General features: G+C 39.3%; 1 non-coding gene across 1 annotated transcript; it reads right to left on the bottom strand.

The window, feature by feature from the left end:
* Positions 1 to 17,062: 17,062 nt before the first annotated feature.
* On the bottom strand, positions 17,063 to 17,166 carry LOC112787239 (small nucleolar RNA R71). The gene has a single exon (XR_003194662.1). It is a non-coding gene; the product is annotated as a small nucleolar RNA R71 (small nucleolar RNA).
* Positions 17,167 to 17,397: the final 231 nt, after the last annotated feature.

Consider the following 17,397-nt stretch of genomic DNA (forward strand, 5'->3'; position numbering starts at 1 on the left):
TTTTCTTGAGGCCTTGGTGTCCAGCACCTCTTTGGGTTACTAAATGTTCTGTGGTGAGGGTTACTCTTGATAGTGAACTTTTAGCTGATAATCCCGAGTTAGTTAACCCAAGTTACCAAGTGATAAGGCACCCCTAAGAGCTTATTCATCCAAGTAGATCCCTCACACAGGAACACCACAGACACATGCTTCAAGATTTAAAACCATTGGTGCCTAGCCTTATTGCTTAGTCTTTTTCTTTTATTCCTCAACTTTGATTGTTCTTTCCCTTTTTCTTATTAGGATTTTCTTATTTATCTAGTCTCATGGGGTGTGTCTCAAGTATAATATTCATGACAGATAGTTGTCTTCCCACCTTATGGTTGAACCAACTTAGCTAACTTATGATCAGACCAAAAAACTCATGAATGCATTTCCATATTATGAACTCCACTCTGGTCTTTTTAAAACACACTCATTCTCTTTTTCATTTGATTTAAAGGGACAAACATACAATTAAGTAAGGAGATGGTGTAGTAACATAAAGACTAGCACACAGAGACTTTCTTCAATACCAAAAACTTAAAAGACAGAATTGAAAAAGGTTTAAACATAACATGGAAGCAAGTTCTATTTCATACAAGATCTTCCTTATTTAAAACATAGAGAAAGATGGAACAAAGAAGGAACTCCACCACCTTTTACTCTTGTGGTCGTCCATGCTCTTTTCCTTGCTTGTCCTCCTTGTTTCCTCTTGCATTTCCTCGCATCCGTGCCAATCTTGCTTGCTTCTAATCCTCAACTGCCTTCCTCACTGACTCATAACTCTCTTCCACCCTTTGTCTTTCCTCTCGTGCTAATTCATCATTCATTTCTTCATACCGGGCTATTCCTGGATGCAGTATTGGCAGCTGTCCTACTAAGTAGCCGAGCCTGGCTTGAGTGTTTATGTGATGTCCTGTCTCGCTCATGTAAACTCCTTCTGCGAATGCCCTTTGCTTGTCCAATAGTTCTGCCTGTTCTATTTGTCTTCGATGCATCTCATGTATGTGTGCCCCTTGATGTGCTTGGATGTTGATTAGCCTCTGGATGGATTCTTGTTGCTCATTTTGCCTTTGTTCCATCTTGTTGAATGTTTCTCCCCATTGTTGTCCTTGACTTAGTTGCTGTTCCATCATTTGCCTTTCCCACTCACCTTGCTGAGTCATCCATCTTGAGAGTGCTTCCTCTTGCTGCCCCATCATCTGTAGTTGAAGCTCTTTCTGTGCTCCTTGGCTTTCCAAATATTGTCTAGACAAGCCATCAATGGCTTCCTGCAATTGGTGCATGTCCAAGGTCTGTTGTGCTTGCCCCTCTAAGACTTGTCCTTCCACTACTTGAGGGGCTGTCCTCTTCCTTTGCTTCCGTTGAGGCAGGGGGGAGGCTACAGCATTCATCCTTCGTATAGTTATTGGGATGCCTTTCTTTATCCACATGGGGTCTTCATCTTTAAAAACCACCCCAGCTTTCTTGCATATTCGGTAAATAGTGCTGGGGTAACCTAACGTTCCTCTTGAGTCGCTTTTCTCAGCCATCTTTCTAATGCCTTCAGCTATGAGTTCATGAACCTTGATTTCTCCTCCCTTCAGTATACAATGCACCATCGTGGCTCTCTTGACATTCACCTCCGAGTTGTTTGCAGCTGGGAGAATAGACCTTCTCACTAGCTCAAACCACCCCTTGGCTTCAGGAATAAGATCTGTTCTCTTGATGAACTTTGGTTTCTTTCCCGCACCCCTTTTCCAGTCAGCTTCGGGTACACAAATGTCTCGCAAAATATGGTCATAATTGGGGTTGTCCAATCTTGAGTGATAACTTTCTTCTTCAAACTGTATAGACCGTAGCTTCAGTGCCCTCATGACACTCATGGGACCAAAATCCACCATCTTTCTTCTCACAAAGCTTGTATATGACTCATCTTTCTTATCATATCAGACCGCATTTGCATAAAATTCTCTTATGAGATTTGCATTCACCTTAGTGACAGGGTCAGTGAGGAGCTCCCATCTTCTCTTTTCTACCTTCTCTGTGATTTCAGGACACTAAGTTTTCTTCACTTGAAATCCCAGCTCGTAAATGATTTTCTTGTCAACCATCCACCCGTATTGCAATGCATGATGCAAGCTTCTAAATCTCTTTTCGTCATACGGGTGCTGCTCCATGGGTTCCTTTCCCTTCCTTCTTTTAGAACTCGAAGACGCCATGAATGATAGTTACTATGTGAAGGTGGTAAAGTTGTGGAGACTTTTGGTTGTTTAGGGGTTTATTGCAATGAAGAGAGTGAGGGGGGAATGTTTGTAATGGAGTAAGGAGTTTCTTGTACCGAAATGAAGAGTTGTGAAGAGTGGGTGATGACCATGAAGGTGGGTACGGAACAAGGGTAATATATAGGGACGTTGTGAGAGAATGGAGGGTGTGGATTGATGGAGTGGTTACTTGATGGACGGTTGGGGTTATGCATGGACAAAAGACAAGGATCATTACTTTATGATGGAGATTGCTCGGTCTTTTAGGGGTCCCATTTTTCCAATGTTGCATGGCAACATTTTTCAATGTTTCATGGCAACATTTTCCAATGTATTCCCTTTTTAGAACAAGTGTGTAGCCCCTCCTTTTGTGGTGTCTGATCCTTCTTTGTTTAGTTATCCAATCCATCCCTTTTAATGCTTCTTTTCTTTTCCTATAAAGATAAAATAAGAAAAGTAAGACATAATATCAAAAAGACAATTTAGCCTTCACGGCTATAATTAATAAAGAAAAGAAAAGATTAGATTGTTTATTCATGAACTCCAACTATCTAACTAACTGTGTATCCTTATATGCATTTTGGTGGCACCATGGGGTGACACCAAACTTAGTTTGGAGCACTGTGATCAAAAGTCTTATTCAAAGCTCCAAGACTAGCATGCTCTCTGTTGCATTCATGCTTTCTTGGTACGCTTTGAACACCAAACTTGTTCTTCACTATATACTGCAATATAAGGACTTCACCAAGTTTGGGTTGGAATTCATGAATATTGACTTATTCAATAGTAAAAGCTAATAAAACATGGGTTGCCTCCCATGAAGCGCTTCTTTAGCGTCACTAGCTTGACGTTTCTCCTTCATCAGGGAGGTTGATAATGCTTCAAGTCCTCCCCTCTTGCCTTGGACTTATATCCATTGGTTGTATCAATGATCTCCACATGTTCCAAGGAGAGGACTCTGTTAATAGTGAAGATCTTAGGTAACTGAGATGGTACAGTCGGGAGATTAGGGGGGATATCTGGGAAGTAAGCTGAGATCACTTTATCTCCTGGAGAGAAGTCTTCCGTAGGGATCTTCTTGTTCCTCCACCCCCTTGGTACTTTCTTCTTTGTCCCTTTTGATGTTGCCTTGCTCTTTGTAGCTTCTTCTTCTAAGGAAATTTTGTTGTTGTCTTCACATGTTTCTGGTGGTTTAGGCTCCTCCAGCTTTTCCTTGAGCTGTGACAGCTGCTTATTTCCTTGTTCATCAACCACGGGCTTTTCCAGTTGGGCTGGTTGTGCTTCAATGTTTGCTTCCTCTGTCAGCATTTCGTTACGATCTGTACTTGGTTCTTTATTTTCTTGGTCAGCTTCTTGGGAGAGTTTGAAGACATTGAAGCTGAGTTGTTCATCATGGATCCTCAATATTAGCTCTCCTCGCTCCACATCTATGAGTGCTCTGGCTGTAGTTAGGAATGGTCTTCCCAATATGATTGGGTGAGTGTGACTCTCTTCCATGTCCAAGATGACAAAGTCTGTGGGAAGAAAGTATTTCCCAACCTTTAACAACACATTTTCCACCACCCCTATTGCTTGTTTTTGAGTTTTGTCAGCTAGCCTGATAACCACATCCGTGGGCAATATCTCATTGATCTGCAGTCTCTTCACCAGGGCTAAGGGCATTAAGTTGATGCTTGCTCCCAAATCGCAGAGTGCTCTATCAAACATTATTTCTCCTATGGCACAGGGGACATGAAAACACCCTGGATCTTTTCTTTTCGTAGGCAACTGCGGTTGAATGAGGGGCACTGCACCCCTTGTTCATCACTATAGTCTAGCCTTTCTTGAGTGAGCTTTTCCTAGGAAGCAGCTCCTTCATATACTTGATATATGCAGGCATTTGTTGGATAGTCTTGATGAATGGTATGTTCACATGCAAAGATGCAAACAAGTCAAGAAATCTTGAGTATATTCTCTTCTCCACAGCACCATTGAGCAGTTGGGGAAAAGGTGCATAGAGTCTCAGCAGCTCCTGTTTTGATATTTCTGGTTCTTGGTATTCTTTTTCCTCCTTCTCTGTTGAGGTATCTTCAAGCTGTTCTGACAGCTTGCTTGGCTTGTCCTCAGTCTCCTTATCACTTATAGTGACCATCTTGCAATCTTCCCATCTTACTTTCTTTGTTTCACCTCTCGGATTCTTCTCTGTGTCACTTGGGAATCCATCTGTGGGTTTGGGAATTTGCTCAGAGAGATATCCTACTTGAGATTCCAACCTCTTGATTGTGTCTCCCTGGTTCTTGAAACTGGCTCGCACTTCCTCTTTGAATACCTTGTTGTCTTGGATATCCTTGCATATGCCTTCAAGTAGATTTTCAATCCTTGAGATTCTTTCATCAAATGATGATAGGTCAGGTTGAGGAGGGTTGTTCTGGCCTTGATATGAATGTGGAGAGGTGTTGTTATTGGGATGTTGATATGGTCTAGAGGTGAAGTGTTGGTGGGCTGCATTGTTTGGATTTGGGCGCCTTTGATCAAGGCTTTGGTCTTGTTGATTTCCCCACCCAAAGTTTGGGTGATTCCTCCATCCAGAGTTGTAATTCTTGGAGTAAGGATCATGGTTCTGCCTAGGTGAATTCCCAATGTAGTTAGCTTGCTCCTGACTACCCTCTGCTTCTTCATTCACTCCTTCTTGGGTCGTTGATAAAGTGGCGATTGCTGCCACTTGGTTCCTCTCCATCTTCTTGGTGAGGTCAGCCAGCTGTTGGGTAATGAGCTTGTTTTGGGCCAACAGAGCATCTACATTGTTTAGCTCTATTACTCCTCTTGTGTTTTCTCTCTCGGAAGCATAGAAGTAGTCGTTCTCTGCTACTGTTTCAATGACATCTATAGCCTCCTCAATGGTTTTTTTCTTGTTCAAAGATCCTCCGGATGAATGGTCTATGGCCTTCTTTGACTCATAAGAGAGCCCTTCATAGAAAATGTGCAGCTGCACCCATTCGTTGAACATGTCAGGTGGACACCTCCTTGTTAGGTCTTTAAACCTTTCTCATGCTTCATAGAGAGTCTCACCATCTTGTTGCCTGAAGGTTTGGACCTCAGCTCTCAGCCTATTGATTCTTTGAGGAGGGTAAAATCTTGCTAAGAATTTGTTCACCACGTCTTCCTAAGTTGTCAAGCTTTCCCTTGGAAAAGATTCCAACCACTTGGCTGCCTTATCCCTGAGTGAGAATGGAAATAAGAGCAGTCTATAGGCGTCAGGATGAACACCATTAGACTTCACTGTGTCACATATTCTTAGGAAGGTGGTTAAATGTTGATTTGGGTCCTCTTGGACACTTCCTCCGAACGAACAGTTGTTCTGCACAAGGGTGATGAGCTGTGGCTTCAGTTCAAAATTGTTGGCATGGATGGTTGGCTTTTGAATGCTACTTTCACAGTTTCCTGGGTTTGGATTGATGTAAGAGCCTAAAACTCTTCTATCCTCCCCAGCATGATTTGCTCGACCTCTTCCGCCATGGTTGTGAGCCTCTTCTTCATGATGGTTTTCCGTGTTTTCTTCCATGTTGGGTTCAAAGTATTCCTCAAATTGTTCCTCCTCTTCTTCAACACCTACTACACGTTTTTCTCTTGCCTCCCTCCTTAGTCTAAGGAAGGTTCTCTCAAGTTCAGAATCAAAGGAAGTTGAAGCCCCGCTTCTTCTCCCTGTCATACAACCAACAAGTACAAGCAAATAGAATAGGTGCAGAAAGTATATCTGTCAGAATTACTATTAGTGTGAGTGATGCAATATATCAAACAGTTAGTGGGTTAGTGCGATGAAGTGTAAATAACAAAGAAAAAGTAGGGGGAAGGGAAGAAATTAACTAAAGCAAGAAGTAAATAACTCAAACAGAAATTTAAATCAAACAAAAATAAAATGCTCAATCTAGTTATCCTCCAATCTAATCATTGTTGATGCACAATCAATCCACGTCAACGGCGCCATAAACTTGATGCACGAAAAACTTGTCTCATTTGTCGTCAAGTAAAAACTCACAATAGAGTGAGGTCAAATCCCACAAGGATTGATTGATCAAGCAACTTTAATTAGAGGAATGTTCTAGTTGAGCGAATCAGAAATTGAGTTGAGAATTGCAGAAAGTTAAATGCGGAAAAGTAAATGACAGAAAGTAAATTGCAGAATCTTAAATGGGAATGGGGGAATTGCTCATAAATGTAAATGACAGAAATTAAAGAGAATGGGTAAGATCAGAAATGGGGAGTTCATTGGGCTTAGGAGATATTGCATTCTCCAGATCAATCTCATTTACATCTCTTCCTCAATCAATGCACTCATTGATCTCCTTGGAAATCTTAAATGATTGAATTACAATTTCTTGTAATTAAATCTCTCAAATCTTGATCAATAGCCAATTCCTTGGTCAATTGCTCATGAGAAGAGATGAAGTATGGTCACTGATTATACCACATGCATTTCCCAAATTAAGTATTGAGAGGATTATAGTCACATATCCATCCAAACCCAATTTGGTCCAGCATGAGAAAGCATTTCTAGCTTGATCTCTTCATTCCTCTTCCAAGGTTCAGAAGAGATCCAAGTATGAATAGTTTCTTTTCCAAGATCACTACCCAATTGGATGAAGATCGAAAGCTTTCAAGTAAAATCAAGAGAAAAGATAGAAGAAGAATAATGAAAACTAGTATTGATCCATCAAATTACAACAGAGCTCCCTAACCCAATGAAAGGGGTTTAGTTGTTCATAGCTCTAGAAAATGAAAATAAAGATGGAGAATACATAATGAAAACTAGAAGTGCAGAGAAAATAAATACAGGAAGTAGTTCTATGCTATTTTCCAACTCCCGGAACTCCCTAAATAATTCAAAGCTACTCCTATATATACTACTCTTCTCATCTTCTAGTTGGCTCTTCAAGTCTTGGGCCTTTGGATCTTGAGTTTGGAGCAGTTCTTTTCTTCATTTGGGCTTGGCTTTACTTGCAGAGAGAAAGTGTGAAGTGGGCAGAGACTTTAGCTCAGGGCGTTAGGGGTGTTAATGTTTAGTGAAAATATGAGTTCGAGAACGTTAGTGACAATCAACTTTCTCACTAACGTTCCTAAGTAAAAGCCACGTTAACTTCAACGTTAGTGACACAAACGTTGCCACTAACGTTGCCTCTAGGTCCTTCGCACACGTTGTTGGGGCTTAACTTTCCCAATAACGTTGAAAAGCCCCCCTTGCTCCTACGTTAGAGCCCACGTTAACTTAGTTAACGTGGCTCTTTAACGTGGGCTTGCCATCCTTCAAGAACGTTAGTGACACTCAACATTGTCACTAACGTTCCAATGTGCCCCCATGTCTCACGTTAGAGCCCACGTTAACTTAGTTAACGTGGCTCTTTAACGTGGCATTGCTTAGCCATCCCCAACGTTAGTGACAATGTTGAGTGTCACTAACGTTGGCTCAACTTTTGCTCATCCACGTTAGCTTAACTAAGTTAACGTGGGAGTTAACGTGGCTCATAGTGGCTTGTGTGGCTCCTTCCAACGTTAGTGACAATGTTGAGTGTCACTAACGTTGGCCATCACCTTCTTCTTTCACGTTAGCCTCCATGTTAACTAAGTTAACGTGGAAGTCAACGTGGCTCCTTGGGGTTGTGTGGTTGCTTCCAACGTTAGTGACAATGTTGGGTGTCACTAACGTTGTCGACCACCCTTGCCTCTTCACATTAGCTCCCACGTTAACCAAGTTAATGTGGGAGTTAACGTGGCATTGTACACTGAGGCCAACGTTAGTGACAATGTTGAATGTCACTAACGTTTGGTTCCTTTCCCCTTTTAACGTTAGAGGCCACGTTAACTAAGTTAACGTGGACTCTAATGTGGCCACTTATGAGTATTGGCCAACGTTAGTGATAATGTTAAGTGTCACTAACGTTGGCTCAAATTTCCTTCTTCACATTAGAGCCCACGTTAACTTAGTTAACATGACTCTTAACGTGGGTAATGATGGCTTCGAGAGCGTTATTGGCAGTCACTTTTCTCATTAACTTTGCAAGTTACCTCCCATTCCTTGCTTCCTTTGGTCCTGAAATCAGGCAATAGAGTGCATCAAAGTTCTAGTCCAAGTCATGGGTAACGCAACATACAATTTGTCACTAAACTCATGCAAAATCCTCATGAAATCATGTAAAATGCAGAATGTATGCTTGAATCCAGGTGTAAGTGAATATTTACCCAAAATCAGCTTATTTCCTAAGAAAATGCAGGAAACTACCCTAAAAACAGTAAAGAAAAGGTCAGTGAAACTGGCCAAAATGCCCTGGCATCAAAGGTTCATTTAAATCAAAGGAAGACATCTCTACTAAAAGACCACTTGAGTTGCTACATATTGATCTATTTGGTCCAACAAGAACTCAAAGCTTATGTGGTAAACATTATGGTTTGGTGATTGTGGATGACTACACAAGATTTGGTTGGATTTTATTTCTTGCTCATAAAATGATGCCTTTGTAGCTTTTGAAGTTTTCAGTAAAAGGATTCAAAATGAAAAAGATTTAAAGATTGTTTCTATTAGAAGTGATCATGACAAAGAATTTGAAAATTAATCTTTTGAGTTATTTTGCGAGGAATTTGGAATATCACAAATTTTTTCTTGCCTAAGAACACCACAACAAAATGGTGTTATTGAAAGAAGAAATAGAAGCATTCAAGAAATGGCAAGGGTTATGCTTTGTGAAAGTGATGTATCAAAATTTCTTTGGGCTGAAGCTGTTAATACAACTTGTTATATTTTAAATAGAACAATCATAAGAAAATTTTTGAAGAAAACTCCTTATGAACTTTGGAAAGGAAACCCATCAAATCTGGATAATCTTCATATCTTTGTATGCAAATGTTTTGTCTTAAACAATAAAAAAAATTTAGGAAAATTTGATCCAAAAGCATATAAATGCTTATTTGTAGGATATTCCACAACTAGTAAAGCATATAGAATTTTCCATCAGAATAATTGAGGAGTCTATATATGTTACCTTTTGTGATACTAACATGGTTCAAAGTATTTTACAAGAATTCGATGCAAGAAACCAAGTGGAGAACAACAGCATTGAAGCCCAAAGTCAAGAAAAGAAAAATTCTGGGCTACCTGAGTGTGAACCTGTTGCTGCAGAAGACTCTATAGGAGATAATTATGTTTTATCTCCTAAAACTGGTAAAATCTCTGGGAATACCAGTTCTTTTGATAGATTACCAAAATTTCTGGTTTAGTATGGAGTTTAAGTTTGATTTGGGTTGTCAGAGTTCTAGGATTGTCTCTGGCTTCCCCGAGACCTTATATATTATCTATGTGGACACCTTTACCATGCTGAGAACCTCAGATTCTCATTCCACACATACATTGTTTTTCAGATGCAGGTCAAGAGACACCTCGTTGAGCATTTGGAGATTCCCTGTGCAAGCGTAGATTTCAGTTTTGGCTGTAATATTTTGTGATTAGGCTATATATATATATATATATATATATATATATATATATATATATGTAGTTATATTCTTCGCCCTGTATACTTTGTATTTTGCCCCTCCTAGAGGTTGACTTGGAGAAACAAGTGTATTTATCTTATCTTTTAAGATACTTTTGGAATATGTATGTATGTATGTATGTATGTATGTATGTATGTATGTATGTATGGATACTCTGGTTGGCCTTAACATTGCAGGTCGAGTCTGGAGCTTGATAATTGTATTTTTAGAACTCTGATCCTTATATGTATATTACTCTTTTCCTTTCATTCTTTTATCCTTTTATGCTTACCCGGACGTGAGTGATGCAATTTTCTGATATGCTTTTGTTTAACTTCTTTTTCAAAGCTCCTAGTTATAATTTTCTTTCAACTATATTTATATACATCTTTTCTTTTAGAAGTCGTAATACTTCACTACCTCTGATTTACGAACTTAAGCGTAAAGCTTTGTGTGGCAGTGTTCCGGGGGTTACCTGAAACGGAGTGGTCGATCTCGGACGAGACCTTCTAATCCGGTTATGGCTACTGTGTCCAACTTCTTGCAGTGGAGGAGCTGCTCAGTCCTTGATCACCGGTGGGTGGTGGTACCTGCAAGAGACTCCGATGCTTAAGTCAGTACAGGCTTTAGGCAGGTTTTTTGTAGAATTGGAGTATGAGTTATACCTAGGTGCTCCAGTGTATTTATAGTAGCGATTGATGATCTTCTTTTTAGATAAGTTTGTTATCTTATCTTATATTTTTGTGAGTGAGATCATATCTTTGGCCAACCGCCTTCTAGTAGTTGGTGGTCTTTTCATTCTGGGTCTTCTTGGGCCTCTGTGGTGATCTTCCGAGCTCTTTGTAGAGTGTTCATTTGTAATGGGCCAACCTTTAAAGAGGTTGGTCTTTTGTCTTCATGCAACCCATACCCTATAGCTTGGTCCTGGGTATGAACAGTGCCCCTGCTTTAGATTCGACCTTTCCACGAGGTTGTGCTTCCGAGCTTCGACCTCTTTGGGGAAGTCGTGTTCAAGCATCTATTCGGATGCACCCGGCCTGCTCCCTCTTGTGCAATTTTCGTGTCTTTAAATGCCATTTCAAAATGGAAGCATTTTTGCTTTCGCTCCTTAATTGCTGCATCGTTTTTCGAGGGCGTTATTTCCTTGGGAGCATGCGAGCGCTTTTAAAGCCTATTGATTGGGCTTTTATTCCAATTGCTATTTCTTTTCCCTCTTTGTATTTTGTTTAAAATCAAAGGGGTTTTGCTTTTCAATTTCTTAGTTCTTTTTTGCCTTCGCATTTTCTAGAAAAAGAGCTTCTTTCCTTTGCCTTTGTTCCTTCGATTTGCCCCCAGTTTTCTTCTTTCTCTGAGGCTTCGAAGAGTTTGTTGGTGTGGATCGTTCGTGGCTCTGCTGTGTGCTCGCTGCCACTGTTTCATCTTGCTGCAGGTTGGTGCTTGTTTTATGTCTTCCACGTTTTGTTAGTTGATAGTTGCAATCCTCCTTTGTGCTGGCTTCTGGTGATGCTGCATGCTTTTATTTCTTGAAAAGTTTTGATCTTTCATTTTGTTATCTGTTTTGAATAATGCTGGCGCTTGGGTATTTGGTTTTTCTTCGGGCTTAACTTTTTGCTGAAAGGGCTAGGGATTTTGCATTTCTTCCTTTCTGTATCTGCATTTCCTCCAAAGGGTGTTCCTGGGTTTTGATGATGATCCTCTTGTTTTTGTGAACCTTGGGGCGCCCTTTCATTTGCTGTCTGTTTGTTCGCTACTTTTTATTCTGCCCGAGTTGTTTGGTGGTGACGCCTCTTTCATTTTCTGGCTTGTAGGTGTAGTTTCTATGTCTCGTAGAAATATTGTTGAGATGTCTACAAAGGTCCCTCCTGGTATGGCTGACTGGTTAGATTCCATAGTGTTAATGTATGTTACTCTAGCAGACCCAGAGTATTGTGAAAAGTTTAGGAGGTTTCATAGGATCTGCAAGAATAGGGAGGATGAGAAGAACTACGAGCTGTTGTCACCCGACCCCGAGAAGAAGGTTAGTTTCCCTCCCTTAGGTCGTGCAGAACGTCCCTTCTTTTACGCTTATGACTACTTTTTTACCAAATTAGGTATTACCTTTCCCTTTACCGCGTTTGAGACTAATATCCTGTGGAACTGTAACGGGGCTCCTTCCCAGCTTCATCCAAACTCTTGGGCTTTCATGAAGATTTTTCAATTGTTGTGTTAGGAGCTGGGTGTCCGACCTACCATTTCTCTTTTTCTTTATCTGTTTGTGATGACCAAGCCGAAAGTGGCCAAGAAGAAGGCTTCTTGGATCTCTATCCGGGCTACTCAGGGAAAGAAAGTCTTTTCTATTTTTGATGATTCCTTCCACGATTTCAAAAACTTTTATTTCAAAGATCGGGCTGTTGAGGATGTTCACCCCTTCTTTCTAGATGAGAACAATGAACTGACCTTCCCTCTTTGGTGACAGAAGGACCCTGTAGTTCTTAAGTATCCTTTAGAGAGTCTTGATGAGGTGGAGAGGGCCTTTGTGGGCATTTTGGAGGAGCACTGAGGGGAGCCTCTTCATCTGGATACTAAGAGATTTTTAGAGAATTCTGATCTTCTCCGTTCTGAGCTATGTAGTGCCCAACTTATTTTTTGGAAATTTCTTCTTTTTTTTTGTCGTGGTCTTGTCGTTATCTGCTGTATAACTTTTTTACTGGTTTCCTTTTTCAGAGATGGTGTTGAGTTCTGATTCGATGAAGGATTTTCATAAGGCTAAGAAGGCGGTGGCTACCCAGAATTTATCTATGAAGACATTAGGGGAGGGCTCTTCCCAACTCCCGCCGAAGAAGTCGGACTCGGGCCCTTAAGGACGGAGGAAGATTATCCCGACTCCTCAAGTTCGGGTGTTTTCTGCTGATCCGCCCCTTTTGTCTTCTGGTGTTGCCTCTTCTCCTCCTCCCTCTGGGCCTTCTCCTAAGAGGCCGAGGACTGCTAGGACCTTTAATCTTAACGACAAGGAGTTTGATGGTGTGGCCTTTGTTGCTGAGCACATCGCCCCTCATGGTCATGTTCTGACTGATGACGTGTCCATTCTGTACCACCTTGACTTCATATCCAGCAATAGCCTTCGGATGGCTAATCTTAGTGCTTCTCTCTCGAGGGAGTTCAAGAATTCTCCTATCCACGCCACTAGCGCCTTTCTTGAGAATGCCAAGCCTGATTATGACAGGGTGGAGGGTCTGAGATAAATTACATAATGCTATTTTTCTGTAATATATGTTGTATTTTTTACATCCAAATAATGGATGGCAGCACTCCTGAGATTCTTCCTAAGAGATGGATGACAGTCATAAAAAAATAGATGGCAAGTTATAGAAAAATGGATGAACTCTTGCTTGTGTCAATGAAGGATTTTATCCAAATCTTGAGTTTGTGTAGACTGTGTAATGTTTCCATTAGCTTTATTTTTTAAAGAAAAACAGTAATAGTTATGTAAAACAATACTATATGGAATTATGTTTGGAACTATTGACATTGAAAATTTTTTTTATGTATAGTTATGTCTTATATAGAGAAATTGTGTTATAAAAGATTTAGTTTTTAAATTTTGATATTAAAAAATAAATTTTTAATTTGAGAATATGTAAATGAAATAAGATTAATGAATGATTCGAAATTAAAAATAAATAAATAACTACAAGGTTTGTGGAGGTTTGAAAATCTCACAAAATAGTTAATTTGTGTTAAATTAAAAAATTAATTTGTGGGGCTTTTAAATTGCCACAAAAGTGATTTAAAACTACCACAAAATTTCAATATAAAACCCCCACTAAACACATACAAAACCTCCACTGAATAGATTGTGGAGGTTTTTAAAAATCCCCCACAAAAGACCTCGTGACACCTCAAATTTTGGGGATTTTAGAAACCCCCACAAACTATTTGGTGGGGTTATAAACCTCCACAAATAAAAAAAAAACTGCCACAAATAAACATAAACCTTGTAGTGTAACTCCTTGCTCCAAGGTCTATGTTATATCAACACTCATTCCTTAACTGTACTGTATGATTCTGGTGCATCGCATTCCTTTATTTCATTAATTGTTGCACGGGAGTTGGGATTAGTTTTCTTTAAACTGACTTTTAACCTAATTGTCAATACACCCACTGATGACGGAACATCTTATACCCTTTTTCAGTACATTTTAGAGTGTTTTTAGTAGTATTTTATTTAGTTTTAATATGTTTTAGTGTAAAATTCACCTTTTGGATGCTAATTTGAGTTTTTGTGTTTTTCTTATGATTTTAGGTGATTTTTGGGCGAAACTGGCAAGTTTTGGCAAAGTCTGATTCAGAGGCAAAGAAAGGATAGCAGATGCTATCAAGTCCTGACCTCCATGCATTCTAATGAGCATATCCTGAGCTATAGAGGTCCCATTGATGTGCTCTCAATGGCTTTGGAAAGCAAACTTCCAGGGCTTTCCAGCAATATATAATGGTCTATATTTTTCTTTGGAAATGACTGCCAAAAACGGGCGTTGAACGCCTAACTTACCCCCTCTCTGGTGTTCAACGCCCAAGAAGGACCCAGGCTAGCGTTGAACGCCCAAAACTAGCGTTCAATGCCACTAAAGGAGCACAAGGCAGCATGGACACCCCCTAGTGGGCATTCAATGCCCACTCATCCCAGTTGGATGCCAAGCTCAGCCCAAACACTCACCAAGTGGGCCCAGAAGTAGATTTTTGCACCTTTTAGCTTAGTTTATCTCATTTTTGTAATTTCTATTTGTTAGATTAGTATATATAGGAGAAGATCACCCAAGTTTAGGATCTTCGAATACATCATACACTATTTCTGTTTTCTCTGTAAAGTATGAGCAACTAAACCTCCTAAGTTAAGGATAGGAGCTCTGCTCATTCCCATGGATTAATATCATTACTTTTCCACTTTAAAATTTGTGTGTTTCTATTCTATGATGCATTTTTGTTCTTCATCCTTATGAATCTAGGGTGGAACAGAAGTATGACCCCTTATTCTACATGAGCTCTTGCGAGTCCGTGATAGGATAGTATTGAGCTGCAGCTTGAGAATGCATCACAGGTTCCAATAGAGTATCTGGGCTAATTGGGATAAGTAACATAAAATCTCATTAGTCATCGGTAATTGAGATCTCTGTGGCACTAAGGCTAGAACCCTGAGCTTCATTCTCCGATCTAGAAGATCTGACCTTGTTTGTGGTGTTTTGAGTAGAATCACCAGATATTGAATTGCATGAGCTTCACCCTCGTTCAGATTGAATGACCGCTGACACTGGCGTTTGGTGTGGATTAGAGGAGATTAATGACCACTGACCTTGGCTTTAATCACTTACAGCCTTGCCATTGAATGAATCACTCATTGTTAAAACTAGTCAGTGCGAAGTATTAATCCAGAAGGATAAGCATCACCGAGGCCTTAACCGATTTCTTATCATTGTTTCTACGTCTTTTCTTTACTGATTGTTTATTTTATGCGCTTACAACAACCACTATCTTTCTATTCGCCTGACTAAGATCTACAAGATAACCACAACTTGCTCAATCCAACAATTCTCGTGGGATCGACCTCACCCACCTAAGGTATGACTTGGACAACCCGGTGCACTTGCCGGTTCAATTGTGTGAGTTCTAATATTACGCACTAAGTTTTTGGCGCCGTTACCGGAGATTGTTCGTGATTCACAAACTACCGGTTGTCTTGCTCCTTAGATCAAGTACCTTTTTTACTAGTTTTTCTTTCAATTCTGATTTTTATTTTCTTTTTCAAAATTTTTCAAAAACTTTTCATCTTTAGTCAACTATTTCTTTTATTTGAGTCTTGTGTCAAATTTTAAGTTTAGTATTTTTTTGCTTTTTGTTGGTTTTTCTTTTCTTAATTTTTGAAAATTGTTCTTGCTTTTCTTTCTTTGTGTTTGAACTTTTCTTGGTATTTCTTTGTTTGATTTCAAAATCTTTTACGTTTGGTGTCTTTTATTCTTTTTCTTTTCCAAATTTCTCAAAAAAAAAAAATATATATATATATATATATATATAATATTTTCGAAAATATTTTTATTGGTTTCAAAATTTTATGTTTGGTGTCTTGTTTAGTAATCTTGTTTTTCTTGTTTATCTTATTTATCTTTAAATCATTATCTTATCTTTTTCTTTGATTTTCAAAATTTTGTTATCTTATCTTTAATTTGATTTAAAATTTTAAAAGTTTAGTATTTTGTTAGTTTATCTTTCTTTTAGATTTTAATTTTAAAATTTTTAAAATTTTAAAATCTTATCTTATCTTGTTTCTCTCTCTCTCTTGATTTTTTCTAATTTTTGAATTTCAAAATTCTTTGTTTGACTTTTTCTTTTAAATTTCGAATTTCTTTAAATTTAAATCTTTCATATCCTTAATTTCAAATCTAGTTAGTTACTTGTTTGTTTGTTTTATCTTATTTTAGTTTTAAAAGTTTGGTGTCTCTTTAATTCTTGTTTCTCTTTCCTCTTTTTCAAAATCTTCTAACTCTTCTCTCTCTTCTTTTTCGAAAATCTTCTACTTCTTTTTCTCTCTTTTCTTTTTCAAAAATTCTTAATTCTTTCTCTCTCTCTCTCTCTCTCTCTCTCTCTATTTTTGAAAATATTTTTTTAAAATAAAAGACAACTTCGTTTTCTTTTCTCTTTACTCAAGCCTCTAACAAGGAGCTCCATACTCTGACATAGAGACTCCATTCTTTTGCTATTCTTGGTCTCTTTTTTTGTTTACGAGCAGGAATAGGGATACAGAAGCTCTTGTTGACCCCAGATCCTGAACATGAGAGACTCTTAAGAAGACATTTGCAGCAAGCTCAAGCTAGCATAGCCAGAGGGAATCTCACGGAAGCTCTTGAGCTAGAAGCTTAAGATACAACAATGGCAGTTAACCCAGACAATGGAGGAGACGCAAGAAGGTGCTTGGATCTTACACTGAACCCAATTCTGACTTCTATGGGCGCAGCATCTCCATACCTGCCATTGGAATAAACAACTTTGAGCTGAAACCTCAACTTGTCACTCTAGTACAATAGAATTGCCAGTTTCATGGACTCCTGCAAGAAGATCCCAACAAATTCATCTCTGATTTTCTGCAGATCTGTGATACTGTCAAGACTAATGGAGTAAATCCAGAGCTCTACAAGCTCATGCTTTTTCCCTTTGCTGTAAGGGACAGAGCTAGGCTATGGCTGGATTCTCAGCCTAAGGAGAGCCTTGATACTTGGGAGAAGGTGGTCAATAGATTCTTGACTAAGTTCTTTCCACCTCAGAAGCTGAGCAAGCTTAGGGTGGAAGTTTAGACCTTCAGACAGAAAGAGGGTGAATCCCTCTATGAAGCTTGGAAAAGATACAAGTAACTAATCAGGAGATGTCCTCATGACATGATCTAAGAGTGGACCATGTTAGAGATCTTCTTTGATGGTCTCTCTGAGATGTCCAAGATGTCATTGGACTACTTTGCTGGTGGCTCCCTCCACTTGAAGAAGACGTCTGAAGAGGCGCAGGAACTCACAGACATGTTTGCCAACAACCAATATATGTACTCTTCTGAAAGGAACCCTGTGAACAATGGGACAACTCAGAAGAGGGGAGTCCTGGAGGTGGACAGCTTAGA

The sequence above is a fragment of the Arachis hypogaea genome, chromosome 20 (genome assembly GCF_003086295.3).
Source record: "Arachis hypogaea cultivar Tifrunner chromosome 20, arahy.Tifrunner.gnm2.J5K5, whole genome shotgun sequence".
NCBI lineage: Eukaryota > Viridiplantae > Streptophyta > Magnoliopsida > Fabales > Fabaceae > Arachis > Arachis hypogaea.